This window comes from Mobula hypostoma, chromosome 14 (assembly GCF_963921235.1).
Source record: "Mobula hypostoma chromosome 14, sMobHyp1.1, whole genome shotgun sequence".
In the NCBI taxonomy this organism is placed as follows: Eukaryota; Metazoa; Chordata; class Chondrichthyes; order Myliobatiformes; family Myliobatidae; genus Mobula; species Mobula hypostoma.
Window position 1 is genome coordinate 20,982,651 of NC_086110.1, and position 15,086 is coordinate 20,997,736.

The following is a 15,086-nucleotide window of genomic DNA, read 5'->3' on the forward strand; positions in this document are numbered from 1 at the left end:
TCTCATTTGGCTTCTTCCCCCTCCCTTTCCAATCCTGATGAAAGGTCTCAGCCTGAAAGATCGACTCTTTATTCCCCTCCATAGATGCTGCCTGACCTACTGAGATGCTTCAGCATTTTGTGTGTGTTGCTAGGTGACTGTATACTGTATGTCTCCGGAGAGTTTAGCACTTACTCGGGCTGAGGCCGGCTGATTTGGTCTTCCAGAACAATCTTTGTATTTTTCTTACTGGATCAACAAATGGGGGTGGATTGGAGCAACTGAATGTGAAGACACTAATGCTCGGAACGCAGCCACTGAACTGTATTGACCTGTGCAAGTGTTTACCGGCAACTCATTGTGATCAAGTGCTAGAATGCAGAGAGCTGAGAAGTTATGTGTCAAAGACCATATGTGCCTTATTTGCATTTGTTTAGGATAATTGCCATTTTTCCAGAGTTTGCACAACCTTGTATAATATTTGTTTACTTGGAAAAGGAATAAGCAACATATGCTGTTATTAACTTATGCACACAGAGCATTTTTTATTCATGACTTTGAAGTGTAAAGTTCATGGCAACTAGACCCTATAAGACCAATCATCAGTCTCTTAAAGAATGTTATAAGCTCACCATGGTGTTTCTGTGGCTTCTCCACTGCTTTGCTTTCTTTGGAGTCACTTATGGTAATATCACTTGAAATTAGAATTCTACTTTTAACCATTGGAACGGAGGGTGCCGTGTTGAATGCAATAGGCAACATTTACATAGAGCAACTGCTTCTCTCCACCCAGGTGCAGGCTGCGGATCTTCAGCCATCACCCCGGTTGTGTCAGGCTACAGTCGAATTGTCAATGGTGAAGAGGCTGTTCCAGGATCCTGGCCCTGGCAGATTTCCCTGCAGGTCAGTTAGTGTTATCCAGCAAGTTATTTGATTATGTTATTTATTACTTACAGTATTTAGAGAGACAACACGGAATAGGCCCTTCGAGCCCTTCGAGCCACATTGCCCAGCAACCCCCGATTTGACCCTAACCTAATCACTAGACTCGCCGGCTGGTGGCATAGTGGCATCATTGCCCGCTTTCAGCGCGAAGGGTCCCGAGTTCGAATCCAGCCGGTTCTCTTGCACACTTTCCATCCGTGCTGGGTTGAACATCGAGCTAGCAACTCGGCCTCGTAAAAATACGAAAGCCTTAGAACTGTTGAAATTGCTACAAAAGGCCAGATACTTCTGTATTTATATTGCATCCTGTTTGGTTAATAGACACAGTAATGGGCAATACTTGCTGCTCTTCGCTCAAAAGGGGAAGTCATATGAAGAGCTTTCTCTGCTCATCCCTGTTCCACAGATTAAAAAGTAAATATGTTTGCATTCCAGTGGCATTTCTTTAAATAATCCTGTTTTGCTTTTAGTCACCACAACTCTCAAAAAAATTATCCATTTTCCTAATTTTGAATATTAGAGAGGTTTTCCTGAAGTGTCTTTAATTGAACTCAGTACCATTGTTTGGGGTGCACAGTTTCCCTCTCTGTCCCACCCAGTCTACTCTCTTTCACTCTCTCTCACTCTCTCTCTCTTACTCTCACTCTCTCGCACTCTCACTCTTTCTCACCCTCTCTCTCTGTCTCTCTTGTTTCTGTCAATCAACTTTTTATCTGTCCTATTATACGTTTGTCTGTTTTTATTTAACAAGCTTCACGTGAATTACTTTCTTAAAACCTTGATGTAATATAGACTTTCTACAATCCTCTACAAAATCACTATTTATCTTTAACAAATCCAAACTGGTTATTCTTAATTAATGTATTTCTGAATTCTTACTAATTGTGGGAAATTATAGATTCTCAGAGTTGATCCATAAATGTCCTCATACCAGTTGGTTTATGATTACTTGGCCTATCTTTCTCTATCTTTTGATTAGTAATTCTCCAGTGCTAAATGGCAATTTGAACACTAAGATTACATTATCCTCCTTTACAAATTATTTCGACTGCATGGAGCTTCTTGATTCCTTCATTTTAGAACTGCTCCCTTCCTGCAGTGACATATCCCTCTGTGTAGCATCCAGATTCTCATTCCATTAGTACTTGCATCATATAATCCAGTGCTTAATATCTTGCTGCCATTTCATCTTGCACAATTCATCTCCGTCTCTCCTCTCACATTGGTTCCAGGCTCTCTTTACTTTAAATATTCTTCAGGAAAGTATCTTATATCTTTTATAAGTATCTTATATCCCCATAAACTTCCTTACATTATCTTTTACATTATCAGTTAGTCCTGACGAAGGGTCTCGGCCTGAAACGTCGACTGCGCCTCTTCCTATAGATGCTGCTTAGCCTGCTGCGTTCACCAGCAACTTTGATGTATGTTACATTATCTTTTATTCATTTTTCAGACTCCCTTTAAGCAATTCTTATCCAACTTTTCAGTTTTCCACATCATTTTCTAAATCCCGCTTAACTGTTCTTGGTATTACAATATTAGCCCTATTTCTCATCATATGTTTCATTTAAAATTAAAGTTTAGTTTTACAGTAGTTATTTAATGCATCTTTAGAACTTTGTTTTTCAACGAATTTCTTTGAATTCATGATCCAATGATGTTTGATAACTTCCTTGTTATATTATGAGTCTTGTTTCCTTTTACCCAATTTGCAATATGGAGTCACTGTCAACTTTCAATAAAACTACTTCCGTATGGTGGAGAAAAACTTAAGGTGTTTTCATGGTAATACTGAGCATCCTTTTTCCTCGTGTAACAGAGTGACTCTGGTTGATATTTCTGCGGCGGTTCCTTGATCAATGAAAACTGGGTTGTCACCGCTGCACATTGTGAAGTGAGGTAAGTCTTAACACCTACAAAGAGAGAAAGAAATGTGCTGGTGAATCATTCTCTAATTCCTGAGGGATGATGCAGCTTTAACTGATATTTTTGTTCAAAGTTATATATGAGGCAAAGAAAAATTGCTCGTGGGCATGAACATTGACCTAACGAGGGAAGATCCTTGCATGAATAGTTTGGGAAATCGTTGACTGGAAAGTACAATTTTCCCTCCACCCCCCCCCACCCACCCCCCCCCACCACTGATGAAGCTTGGAGTTGCTGGTATCTTGCAACAAGCAAACTCTGTCACTGCTTTTGTTTTTCTTTTGTCACATACAGTACGAACGACTTTGCTATTGTTGGTGCCCATGACAAAAGCTCAAAAGCTGAAGCCAGCCAGAAATCCATGTCCATTGCTAAGGTACGCATCTCCCTGTAAAACTAGGAATTTGTTTAAATTCAGGTCAAATTTGGACGACAGTACTGTTAGGATCCAAGTTGATGTGCAGAGATGGATGCCATACAGACAGGACACAGGATCTTAGTAAGGGGTGTCCATTACCGAAAGTGGTTTCAATCTCCAATATGAAAATGCCTCGCCATGATAAACTTCATAGAACCAGTAATAGAATCACTAGGTATTGATAACAAGCAAGGCAAGAATTATTTCAGGTGCTGACGAAGATGATAAAAGATTATTACACGTCACTTCCCTCAGGCATTGGGGCCCCAGTTTTAATCAGATTAATTTTCCTCTGCACTAGCTCCACATGGGCCTTCCAGCAATAAATGTTACTTGCAGTGTAGTAGGTGAAAAGACAAACTCAGTCATAAGTACAAACATGAAGCAACTTAAATTAGACATTTCACGTTGGAATGCATGACTCTCTGGAAATGTCAATGCGGACAAATCATTAGGCTCACAACCAGAACAAAATGAGGTCAGTCTCAAGACTGTTGAATACTTATAGCTTGGAACCAACAAAATAAACTGATGTTTTATTCCTATCTCACTTATATCAAGTGAGAAATAACTTAAGTCATTAATGCTTGGTATCATGGCCATTTTAGATCAAATTGAAAGAGAACATACTATTAGTCCTATTACAGTTTTTCTCAGTCGCTTAACCACACAGTTGAAAACAGTAGCCACATTCTCTAAACAGTCGACACGGGCTGCAAAAGACTAATCCATTGTGCTAAACTCCTCATTCTCACTGCAAATTGCACTCAGCAAATCAAAACAATAAATATTTGCAGCAAAAGTGAATAATTCAATTAAAACAGTAGCACACAGCATTACATCTCTAACACATATCAGTGATCACTGGGTAATCACTGGCAAAACACTGGCCATCCTTCTCAAAGAGGCATAACATGATCAGTGTAGTCAGTTGCACATTGTGATGCTTGGTGCATACTATGTATAACGCCAGAGATCAGGACACTTTGTCTATTATTGTGAATACTATGATTACAACTCCAATCTTGAGTAAGAACTTTGAAGGATCAACAGGATGAGAGGCAAGAATGCAAACCGACACACACAGTCTGGAATCTCAACTGTCGTTACATGAAAGTCAAAGACAAAATTGCCCACACCTTTAGGAGAAAAAAATCATTCATCTCTGCTAACAGAAATGCCATACAATAATGGTCATCTCTGATCTATTTTGTCCCCGGTTTGACCTCATGTTTTCACCAACATCACATCGAATGTGCTCCCTAGCAATGCACTTCCGGGATGCCAAATCCAGCCCTGGACGTCTGCATGGTGATCCTCAATCATAGTGTCCATCAGCGGCCTTTGGTCGGAATAACACCTGCCATCTGCAGGAACGGAAAAACCCAGCAGGGTTGAGGAATGGGGAGTGCGGTGAAAAGAGTTTCACGGACATGGATGGATAAGCCTGAAACCAGCCAGTCACTGCAGATGAATGGTGGAAAGAAATATTGTCCCACGTGATGACATAGAGTGGCCATTGATCCTGGTGTCCTGTTCACTAAGGGTTGCCTGTAAAACCCATCAGGGAATTTGATAATGTGTGGGTTGGTATAAGGTCCAGTCTTTGGGCTGTATGCCAGAATGCCAGTGTCTATATGACTGCACACACGGTAACGTTTGAACCTCTCTGGCCTGGTAGCTGGACTGGCACCCTTTTCTCTACATGATTCATCCTTTGTCTCCTTATCCTAGATAAGGTTGGTGTATCAACAGATTACCAACGATTGCTTAATCCGTTGCAAAGCAGAGCCATTTTGAGTCAATGATTTGGGATTGATTGCTGACACTTCTGAATGATTTTTGCATCTTCTTTTTGTCTTCTGACCACCGTTGTGTCCTGGCATCGAGCGGTTTGCAAGAAGTTCATTAACATTTGAGACAGATGTAGATGCAATGAGAAATGGTTGTCTTATTGTGCTGAGGTGATTGCTGTTTTGCTCATATAGAGTTTAGAAATGAGCACATGAACTGCTGACTTGATTGAAGTGTCTAGGCAACTGAAAAAAAAAACTGATTATCTCAGAAAAGTTAATCAGATTCAGAAAGGAAAAACTGAAGATGTTTTATGCAAGACGACAGCACCAGTGTAATGGTAAACGACAGAATGCAGCCACTTATTTCCACTTCCAGCTTGTAAGTCTATCTATTTTTCTTTAAATTGCTGACTTTGTTTTCTAATGAAGGGCTTTTGAATTCTATTTTGAATAAGCAATTCCCCATTCATGAGTGCAGCTCCATTGACATGAAATCCAGGAGAGTCTGAAGTTATCGGTCTCAAGCAAGTGCCAACTGTAAAAGATGAGTACTAGGCACAGCCGTCATCCATGTTCTCTCTGTTACAGGTCATTACACACCCCAAGTGGAACCCATCCACCATTAATTATGATGTTTCTGTGGTGAAGCTTGCAACCACCGTTCAGTTCAACAGTCATGTGTCGCCAGTCTGTCTCGCCGCTGTATCTGATAACTACCCAGAGGGCATGATGTGTGTCACAACGGGATGGGGAAGGACTCGTGCTTACCGTATGTCAGTTCAAAACTTTACAAATTACAGTGTTGCAGTTCCGAGCTCTGTGCCTTTGTACCCTTACCCTGACAGGGAGCAGTGGATAGACTCCCAAGATGATTGGCAATCTGAAAGGTTATGCTATGAATAATACTTCATGGCTGCAACAAATTTCTCTGGTCAAGGAACAGGATAATTCTGTTCATCAGAGGGATATTGTGGGCTTCTACAACTGATCCAGCGATAGGGTGTTCACAGTGTCATATAGATTGGAAATGGGTCCTTCTGCCCAATTGGTCCAAGCAGACTAAGATACCCCAGCCAATTTAGTGCCATTTGCCAATGTTTGGCACATAACTTTCTGAACCTTTCCAATCCACAGACCCACAGCCTTCCAAACCTTTCAAAACCATAGACCCATAATCTAACTCATTCCAATCCATGGACCCATAACCTTCTAAACCTTTCCGATCCATGGTCCCATAACCTAAAATCCTCTTTAATCCATGTGTCATAACTTTCTAATCCTTTCCAATCTATGCACCTGTCCAGCTGTCTTTTAAAAGTTGTCATCATATTTGCCTTACCACTTCTTCTGGTAGCTGATTCTGCATGGATACCACCGTTTGTGGAACAAAAAACGTTGTCCCTCAAGTTTCTCCGAAATCTTTCCACTCTTAATCTGTTTCTACGTTAATATACACACAATCTCTGTAGAATTTTATCCATATTCTCTGTCAAAGTTCCCTCAAGCCCCCTGTTTGCACTATATCCCTCCAGAGATTTGCTTGATCCCAGCTGCTTGTACCTAACCCATGCCTCCTTTTTATCCAGGGTCAGGGCCTCAATATCCCTCATTATCCAAAGTTCCGTACTCCTGCCTGCCTTGCCCTCAGAGCGACTATCTTCTTCCCACCCTACCTTCCCAGAACACCCTAACCCTCACCCTGCTCTCCTCCCCCTTCCAATCCCAGCTCAAATCCTTGCCGTGTCTTCCCCATTCCCTCCAACCTTCCCCTCTCTGAGCTGGAAAATTCTGTCCTCAGCAAAGGTCTCATGTCTGTCCTCCTTCACCTGCATCTGAGTGAGTTCTGTGCCTGGCAGGACGTTGAGCTCTTCTTTGGTCGCCTCCGTCTCCAAGCCCACTTCTTTGGCAAGATTTCCCCTCCCTCCACCAATGACCCCTTCTCCCATATCCAATCCTACACCTTCTCTTGGACATCCCGCTCTGGTTCTCTGCCAGCTCCAGATCTTCTCGTCTCTAATTCCCAACGAAACATCAACCGCCACAATTTCAGCACTCCTCTCCTCCTCCTCCAGCCTTACTCCCTCTGAATGCACTGCCCTCCACGCTCTCCACAACAATCACAACCTTACCAGCAAACCTGCAGTCAAAGGGGGTGCTATTGCTGAGTGGCGGACTGACCTCGACCTTGCTGATGCCAGTCGGAAACTCTCAAGACACCTCCTTGAAAAGGACCATATTCTGGAGCCTCAGTGTTGCCATCACTGATCTCATCAACCTTGTGAACTCCCATTCACTGCCACCAAACTCATAGTTCCCTTATCCTGCAATGCTTGTTTCTACCTTCTACCCAAGATCCACAAACGTGACTGTACGAGTAAGACCATTGTCTCTGCCAATCTGCCCCACTGAACTCATGTCCACATACCTCAACTCCATTATATCCCCCTTGGTTCAGTCCCTTCCCAGATCAACACAGCAACACTTCTCATGCTCTCGACCTCCTCAATAATGTTCAATTCCTTGCCCTGCCCACCTCATTTTCACCAGGATGTCCAGTCCCTATGCATTTCTATCCCCCATCAAGAAGTCTTTAAAGTTCTCTGCATTTTTCCCTCCAAAAGACCCAACCAGTTCCCTTCCACCAATACCCTCCTGTCTGGCAGACCTGGTCCTCACCCTTAACAATTTCTCCTTTGGTCTCTATCACTTTTTCCAAACCCTAGGGGTAGCCGTGGTTACCTGTATGGGCCCCAGCTACGCCTACCTTTTCACTGGCTGCGTAGAGCAGTCCATGTTCCAACCCTTCTCTGGTAAAACTCCCCAACTCTTTCTGCACTACATTGACAACTGCACAGATGCTGCTTCACACCTACATGCTGAGCTCATCAATATCATAAACTTTGCCTTCAACTTTCACCCTACCCTTAAATTCACTTGGTCCATTTCTGACACCTCCCTCCCCTTTCTCGATCTCTCTGTCTCCACCTCTGGAGACAAGCTATCTACTGACATCTTTTATAAACCTGCTGATTCCCACGGCTATCTTGACGATACTATTTCCACCCGATCTCCTGTAAAAACGCCATTCCCTTTCCTCAGTTCCTTTACCTCTGTCGCATCTGTCCCAGGGATAAGGACAAAGAATGGGGTTTCTCTTCCTCACCTGCATCTCCTCCATTTCCCGGACATCCACGTCCACCCCATCTTCCTGCCACCTGAACAGGGATAGAGTTCCTCTTGTCCTGACCTGTCACCTCATGAGCCACTGCACCCAACGCATCATTCTCCACAACTTCCGCCGTCTGCAAAGGGATCCTACTGCCAACACATCGTTACCTTCCTTCCACTCTCCACATCTTCAGTGGGATCCTAGCACCAAACACATCTTTACTCCCCCTCCCCCACTATCCGTGTTAATAGGGATTGCTCCCTCCATGATTCCTTTGTCCATTCAGCCCTCCCCACTAGTCTCTCTCACATATCCCTGCATGCAACAGAAATGCTACACCTCGCTGTTCACCTCCTCCCTGTCCTGGAAAGAAAAGCCTTATCCTGGCAATAGATACAGTGGAAGCACAAGAATTGAGAAAAGGGAGACAGGCCGGAAAGAGGTATAGTCAATCAGTAGGTTTATAAAAGGTTTCTAGTGGCTGAAAATATACCCTTTAACTTTCATTGGAATATGACCCTTAAAAAAATAAAGCAAAACTGATTGAAGTATCATCTAACATTTCCACAGCTGCTGAGCGACCTAACAAACTTCAGCAAGCTGCTCTTCCTCTCCTCTCCAACGTGAACTGCAGGAACTACTGGGGTAGCAGTGTCACTGATATCATGATCTGCGCTGGTGCTGCTGGTGCCTCATCTTGCATGGTATGAAACCTTTTCAAAGTACTTCAACCTCTTTTAAGTTGCAAAAAGGCAATGAGACCAAGTCTGAGGCTGTGACTTGTTTACAGGGTGACTCTGGCGGCCCACTTGTCTGTCAGAAGGACAACGTCTGGAACTTGGTTGGTATCGTTTCCTGGGGCAGTGGCTATTGCTCCACCAGCACTCCTGGTGTCTATGCCCGCGTGACGGAGCTCAGGGACTGGATCGATAGCACCATTGCTGACAACTAAGTGCAAATCAACATGTGAAATACAAATGAAAATAAATGTACTTCTTCAACATGAATTCTAAACCTGTGCTGTTCTTTAAGGCCTGTCTGGAAATATAAGTTATTAATAAATCTAAGTAATATATGAGTTATAGGGAAAGGGTGAATAAGTTAGCAGCATAGGAGAATGTGGGGGGATTTGCTAGAGATGTACAAAATTATGAAAGGTATAGATAGGTTAAATGCAAGCAGGTTTTTCTCCCTCAGAACACAAAATAATCTTCAGATGCTGGGGTCAAAGCAACATTCACAACACGCTGGAGGAACTCAGCAGGTGAGGCAGCATCTGTGGAAAAGATCGGTCGACGTTTCAGGCCGGAACCCTTTGTCAGGACTGTAGGGGGAAGGGGCAGAGGCCCTATAAGGAAGGTGGGGGGAGGGTGGGAAGGAGAAGGTTCCAGGTGAAAAACCAGTAAGGGGAAAGATAAAGGGGTGGGGGAAGGGAGGCAGGGAGGTGATAGGCAGGAAAGGTGAAGAAAGAATAGGGGAAAACACAATGGGTAGCAGAATGAGGCAGAACCAAGAGGGAGGTGATAGGCAGCTGAGGGAGGGGGCAGAGTGACGTAGGGATGGGGAATGGAGGGGGAGGGGGAGGGAATTACCAGAAGTTGGAGAATTCTATGTTCATACCAAGGGGCTGGAGACTACCTAGACGGTATATGAGGTGTTGTTCCTCTAAACTGCGTTTAGCCTCATCATGGCAGTAGAGAAGGCCATGTATGGACATATCTGAATGGGAGTGGGAAGCAGAGTTGAAGTGGGTGGCTACCGGGATGAAAGGTGAAATATTTAAGGGGGCACTTTTTCACACAGAGTGGTGAGAGTGTGTAATGAGCTGCCAGTGGAAGTGGAGGGGAAATGAGGGGGAATTTCTTCATTCAGAGAGGGAACTGAGTGTGGAACAAACAGCATTCAAGAGAAATTTGGGTAAGTACATGAATAGTGGAGATACGAATGGCTTTGGTTCAGGTGCAGGTCAATGGGATGAGGTAAACTACTAGCTCGGCATGGTCTAGATGGGCCGAAGAGCCTGTCTCTGTGCTGTGGTACACTATGATTCTGTAATCTACAGTCAGTTATAGATCTTTAAGAAAAAAAGTGTTTGATTTCCGAATGTGCTGCCTTTGGTAAGTCCAACATCTTGCTTCCAATCCGTGTTGCCCAGGCAGTGAATTTCCATATGGCTACTGAGATCCAGCACAGGCTCTTCAACTCATCAAGCCTGGCTGATCACCCCACATCACGTTTCCATCACCTAACCATACTAATCCTACCATCACCCATTTTGTCCAAATTTCCATCAACCCATCTACACCTAGATGAGGACAAGCAGATGTACAAGATGTTGGTGAGGCTACACTTGAACAATGAGTGCAGTTCTGATCACTACACTATTGAACCCCAGTGTTTGAATCCTATCTTCATTATCCCTGATAACATCATCTATATAGCTAGTGGTATGGAGTCAATGTAATTATCGATATATCTCTGTCATTCCTTCATTATCAATCCCAGCTAAATGGAACATCTACGTCCTATAAAAGCTGGGAGATAGATATTCTATCCCCACTGGTGCACCTCAGGGGTGTGTGCTTAGCCCACCTGCTCTACTCTCTATATACACGTGACTGTGTTGCTAGGCATAGCTCAAATATCATCCATGAATTTGCTGATGATACAACCATTGTTGGTAGAATCTCAGATGGAGACGAGAGGGTGTACAGGAGCGAGATATGCCAACCAGTGGAGTGGTGTCGCAGCAACAACCTTGTACTCAATGTCAGTAAGATGAAAGAGCTGACTGTGGACTTCAGGAAGGGTAAGACGTAGGAACACATACCAATTCTCATAGAGGGTCAGAAGTGGAGAGAGTGAGCAGTTTCAAGTTCCTGTGTGTCAAGATCTCTGAGGATCGAACCTGGTCCCAACATATTGATGCAGCTATAAAGAAGGCAAAACAGAAAATATACTTCATTAGGAATTTGAAGAGATTTGGTATATCAACAAAAACACTTAAAAACCTCTATAAATGTATCATGGAGAGCATTCTGACAGGCTGCATCACTGTCTGGTATGGGGAGGCTACTGCACAGGATTGAAAGAAGCTGCAGAGGGTTCTAGATTTCGTTGGCTCCATCTTGGGTACTAGCCTGCAAAGTACCCAGGACATCTTCAAGGAGTGGTGTCTCAGAAAGACAACATCCATTATTAATCTCCAGCACCCAGGGCATGCCCTTTTCTCACTGTTACCATCAGGTAGGAGGTACAGAAGCCTGAAGGCACACACTCAGCGATTCAGGAACAGCTTCTTCCCCTCTGCCATCCGATTGCCAAATGGACATTGAACCTGTGAACACTACCTCACTTTTTAAAATATATATTATTTCTGTTTTTGCATTATTTTTAACCTATTCAATATATATATTGTAATTGATTGATTGATTGATTCTCTTCTATATTATATTTTGCATTGAACTGCTGTTGCTAAGTTAACAAATTTCACGACACATGCCAGTGATAATAAACTTGATTCTGATTATAAAACTGTTAAAACTATTACTAACTAATGTATCAACTGTGGGAGCACTGAAATTGATATCATTTGCGACATCAGCACAAGAATGTGAATGACCCCCCAACCTCATCAACAATAGACACTCATTATTATCAGATATTGCAACAGCTCCAGAAAGAAGGAAGGAGATGTTCATCATGATGTTCCCTGGAATGAAGGTCTTTAGTTATAAGGAAAGATTGGATAGGCTGGGATTGTCCTCACAGGAGTGCAGGAATCTGAAGGGTTTATAAAAGAATGAGGTGAAGAGGTTGGGTACAGTCACAGCACTTTTCCAGAGGTAGGGGACTCTAAAACTACAGCACATGGATTGAAGCGAGGAAGGAAAGGTTTAAAGGAGATCTGAGGAGAATGTTTTTCACACAGGGTGGTGAATATGTGGACAGCCACTGGAGAAGAAGGTAGAGGTGGATGCAATCCCAGCATTCTTGAAGCATTTGTTCAGGTTGATGTGTATGAAAGCATGAGGGCCAAAGTGTAGATGAATTTCTTGTCTGGCATGGACAAATTGGGTCAACTTGGGAGGCTGGGAAGAGCACATCAGATAACACCCTCTGACCTGAAATGGAATTTTCATTCATGCTTTATGGAAAGAAAACACTTCTAATAGTTCACTGCTCTTCAGCATTGTACTAAAGTGGCACGCTGGATTTTGTGCTCAGATCTCTGCAGTAGGACACAAATGTACAGCTTTCTGACTGAGAATGCTATTCACTCAGTCAGGACTAACATGAAACTAAATTAGGTGACTTTAAAGAAACATTGCTGGAGGTGGATCCAAATCCCATTTCAGTGATGGCGTCAGTGTGACGTTGAAGTTAATAAATCCAGTCGATATAAACCAGGAAGTGTGAACACAGGAGTTCAAAAACAGATAGCAGCTCTCAGCAACCACCGACTGGGGAAAGAAAAAGTTCACTCTCACTTCATGAGCTGTTCCTTGCAGGTAAATGGAGATTATTAAATCAAAGTGATTTCTGAGATCCAACTTCAGCGGATGCGTTATACGCTGATGATAGAGAAAGTAGAGTTATTGCCCAGTGTATTAATAGAAACAGATTATTTTTCTTGTGGTGGGGTGTTGCTACCCTGCTGAGTGTTGTGCCATTATCCTGCAGGTATCATGGTTAATGCCATGCTGCTCTACTGCTGTGCTCTACAGCTCATTCTCTGCTTCGGTGCCATCAGAGCTGAACTGGATTCCAACGCCGTTAGAGATGTGACCACAAATGCCGACTTTACATCCCTGAGCAGGGGCAAGACCCTATTTTCTGCTGCAGGTGGGTATTAACCATCTCCATTTAATTCTGCACTCTCTGCATTAATCCTGGTCTGAGGCTCTCAGCGTGACTAATTATCTACTGCTTCAGTCGCAGTTGACTGTTGCATTTTATCCAAGAGTATTGAATGGATTTATGACTCTAGTGGGAGAGCATGGTACAGGTTCCGCATAGGAAACCTACAAAAATATATTTCACTGGAAGAAAAATAAGTGACCAGCTCTTGTTTACCGTGAAGCCAATACTCTCATTCAATGTACATAGGCAGTTTGTTATAGTAGTCTCTAATTAGCAATGTAGAACTCATTTTGGATATCCCTGACATTACACCCAGAACATACTTCTGTTGTGCTCTGTCACCTTTAGAAATAATTTACTCTTAAACCTCACTTTATCATTGAGTGAGTCTCCTGTATGGCTGAGAGTCTGTTGGAGATTGAGTGCCTTTCTATTGTCTCTTATTCTCTGTTCTTACAGTTCACTCTGTCAGTTTTGTTTGTTTGAATTCTTTGGGTTCTTCTCCAAACTTCTGGGGAATGTTAATGTGGTAGAGCACAAATCCTTTGAGAAAGGTAGAGAATGGTTTGTGCGGCAGCCTTTATTTTAGGTCAATATTATTGCCATCTACCAAGTCACCATTTCATGCACTGACATTTAATGTTTGCATGAACAACAGGATAGACATTTGACGAATTCTGTTAATGTTGTGAATTCAGGTCCACTGACTAAACCCACATTGGAAAAAGAACATCAAATGTCAGAAAAGATTATGCTCAATCCTGAGGTAAATCCAGTTTTTATATAGTATCGTTCCAAAGGCAGAGTGACTGATATCCGGTAAACTGATTAAGTTTTAATTACATTTCAAATTTGACTTTTTATAACAAATATTGTAAAATATAATACGATTTAAAGCTGAAGCATCAGCAGTTCAATTAAATTCTGTTATTCACTGTTCTGGCCCAACATTAGTACACAATCATCTGCTATTTAATATTTAGGATTCTTTAATATGAATTGTATTTATTTAATATAAAATTGTTTCTTAGTTAAAATAAAAGAAAATTATGAGTGAGGAAATAGTCTCACACAATTTTTAATCCCAACGTCACTGTGATATTGGGGTACCTTAGGTGTTTCTGCAACGATGTTCTGTCCTCTCCAGCACCAACAAGACCTGCATTTTTCAGCCTCAACTAATCTGTCATGAGGTCATTTCTGTTGCCTTGTGTTTCTTAAAGCAGAGTAACCTGGAGACATCTGCCTATTGACAGGCTTAGCTCTGCTGAATGCCAAGACACCCTCCTTACCCGGGCTAGCCCAGGTTGGTTTAACCGCTCCCTGACTTATGTATGGAAGAGGCAATGCTGGTTTACATAGTCTCAGGTTTATGGCATTATATCTCCTTAAAGAACGAGGAGACCACTTGGCCCACAGGGTATATAGTCGGTAGTCCATGTTTAAATGTTAAATGTGACTAGTTATTCTTGTTGCAAAATTGGAGAAATTGAAAATGGTATGTGACATTTCATATTCTGTAAACTTTAACATTTTCTCTTACAGCTGATGTTCGATGCAGTCGAGATGGATAGATCAGAGCGTTCGCCCAGGAGATGCGTTCGACACCTAGAGTCCTGCTTTGGCCATGCTCTGCCTTGCTGTGATCCATGCACCATTTGTTACTGCAGATTCTTTAAAGCTATTTGTTACTGCAGGAAAATCAGTAGTGACTGTGACCAGGGCAAGAACTAGCTTTGTACATGTCCGCTCTGTTGACTACTTCTCTGTTTTAGAGGTAAACAGATTTATATTACGTTATGTTGCTTTCCATGTGCAACTTGTAAGTTTGCAGTTGAAATAAACGTTTTACTTTGATGAGAAGGAGAAACTTGCAGTGGAGTGCAGCCCAGCTCAGCTTGTAATTTAGTGTGAGAGAGTCACAGAGCAATACAGCCCAGAAATAGGCCCTTCAGCCCATCTACTCCATGCCAAACTGGTCTTCTGC

The 15,086-nt window shown here is 42.6% G+C and overlaps 1 pseudogene; it reads left to right on the plus strand.

The window, feature by feature from the left end:
* The first annotated feature begins 552 nt into the window (after positions 1-552).
* Positions 553-9,188, plus strand: LOC134356466 (chymotrypsinogen A-like; annotated as a pseudogene).
* Positions 9,189-15,086: the final 5,898 nt, after the last annotated feature.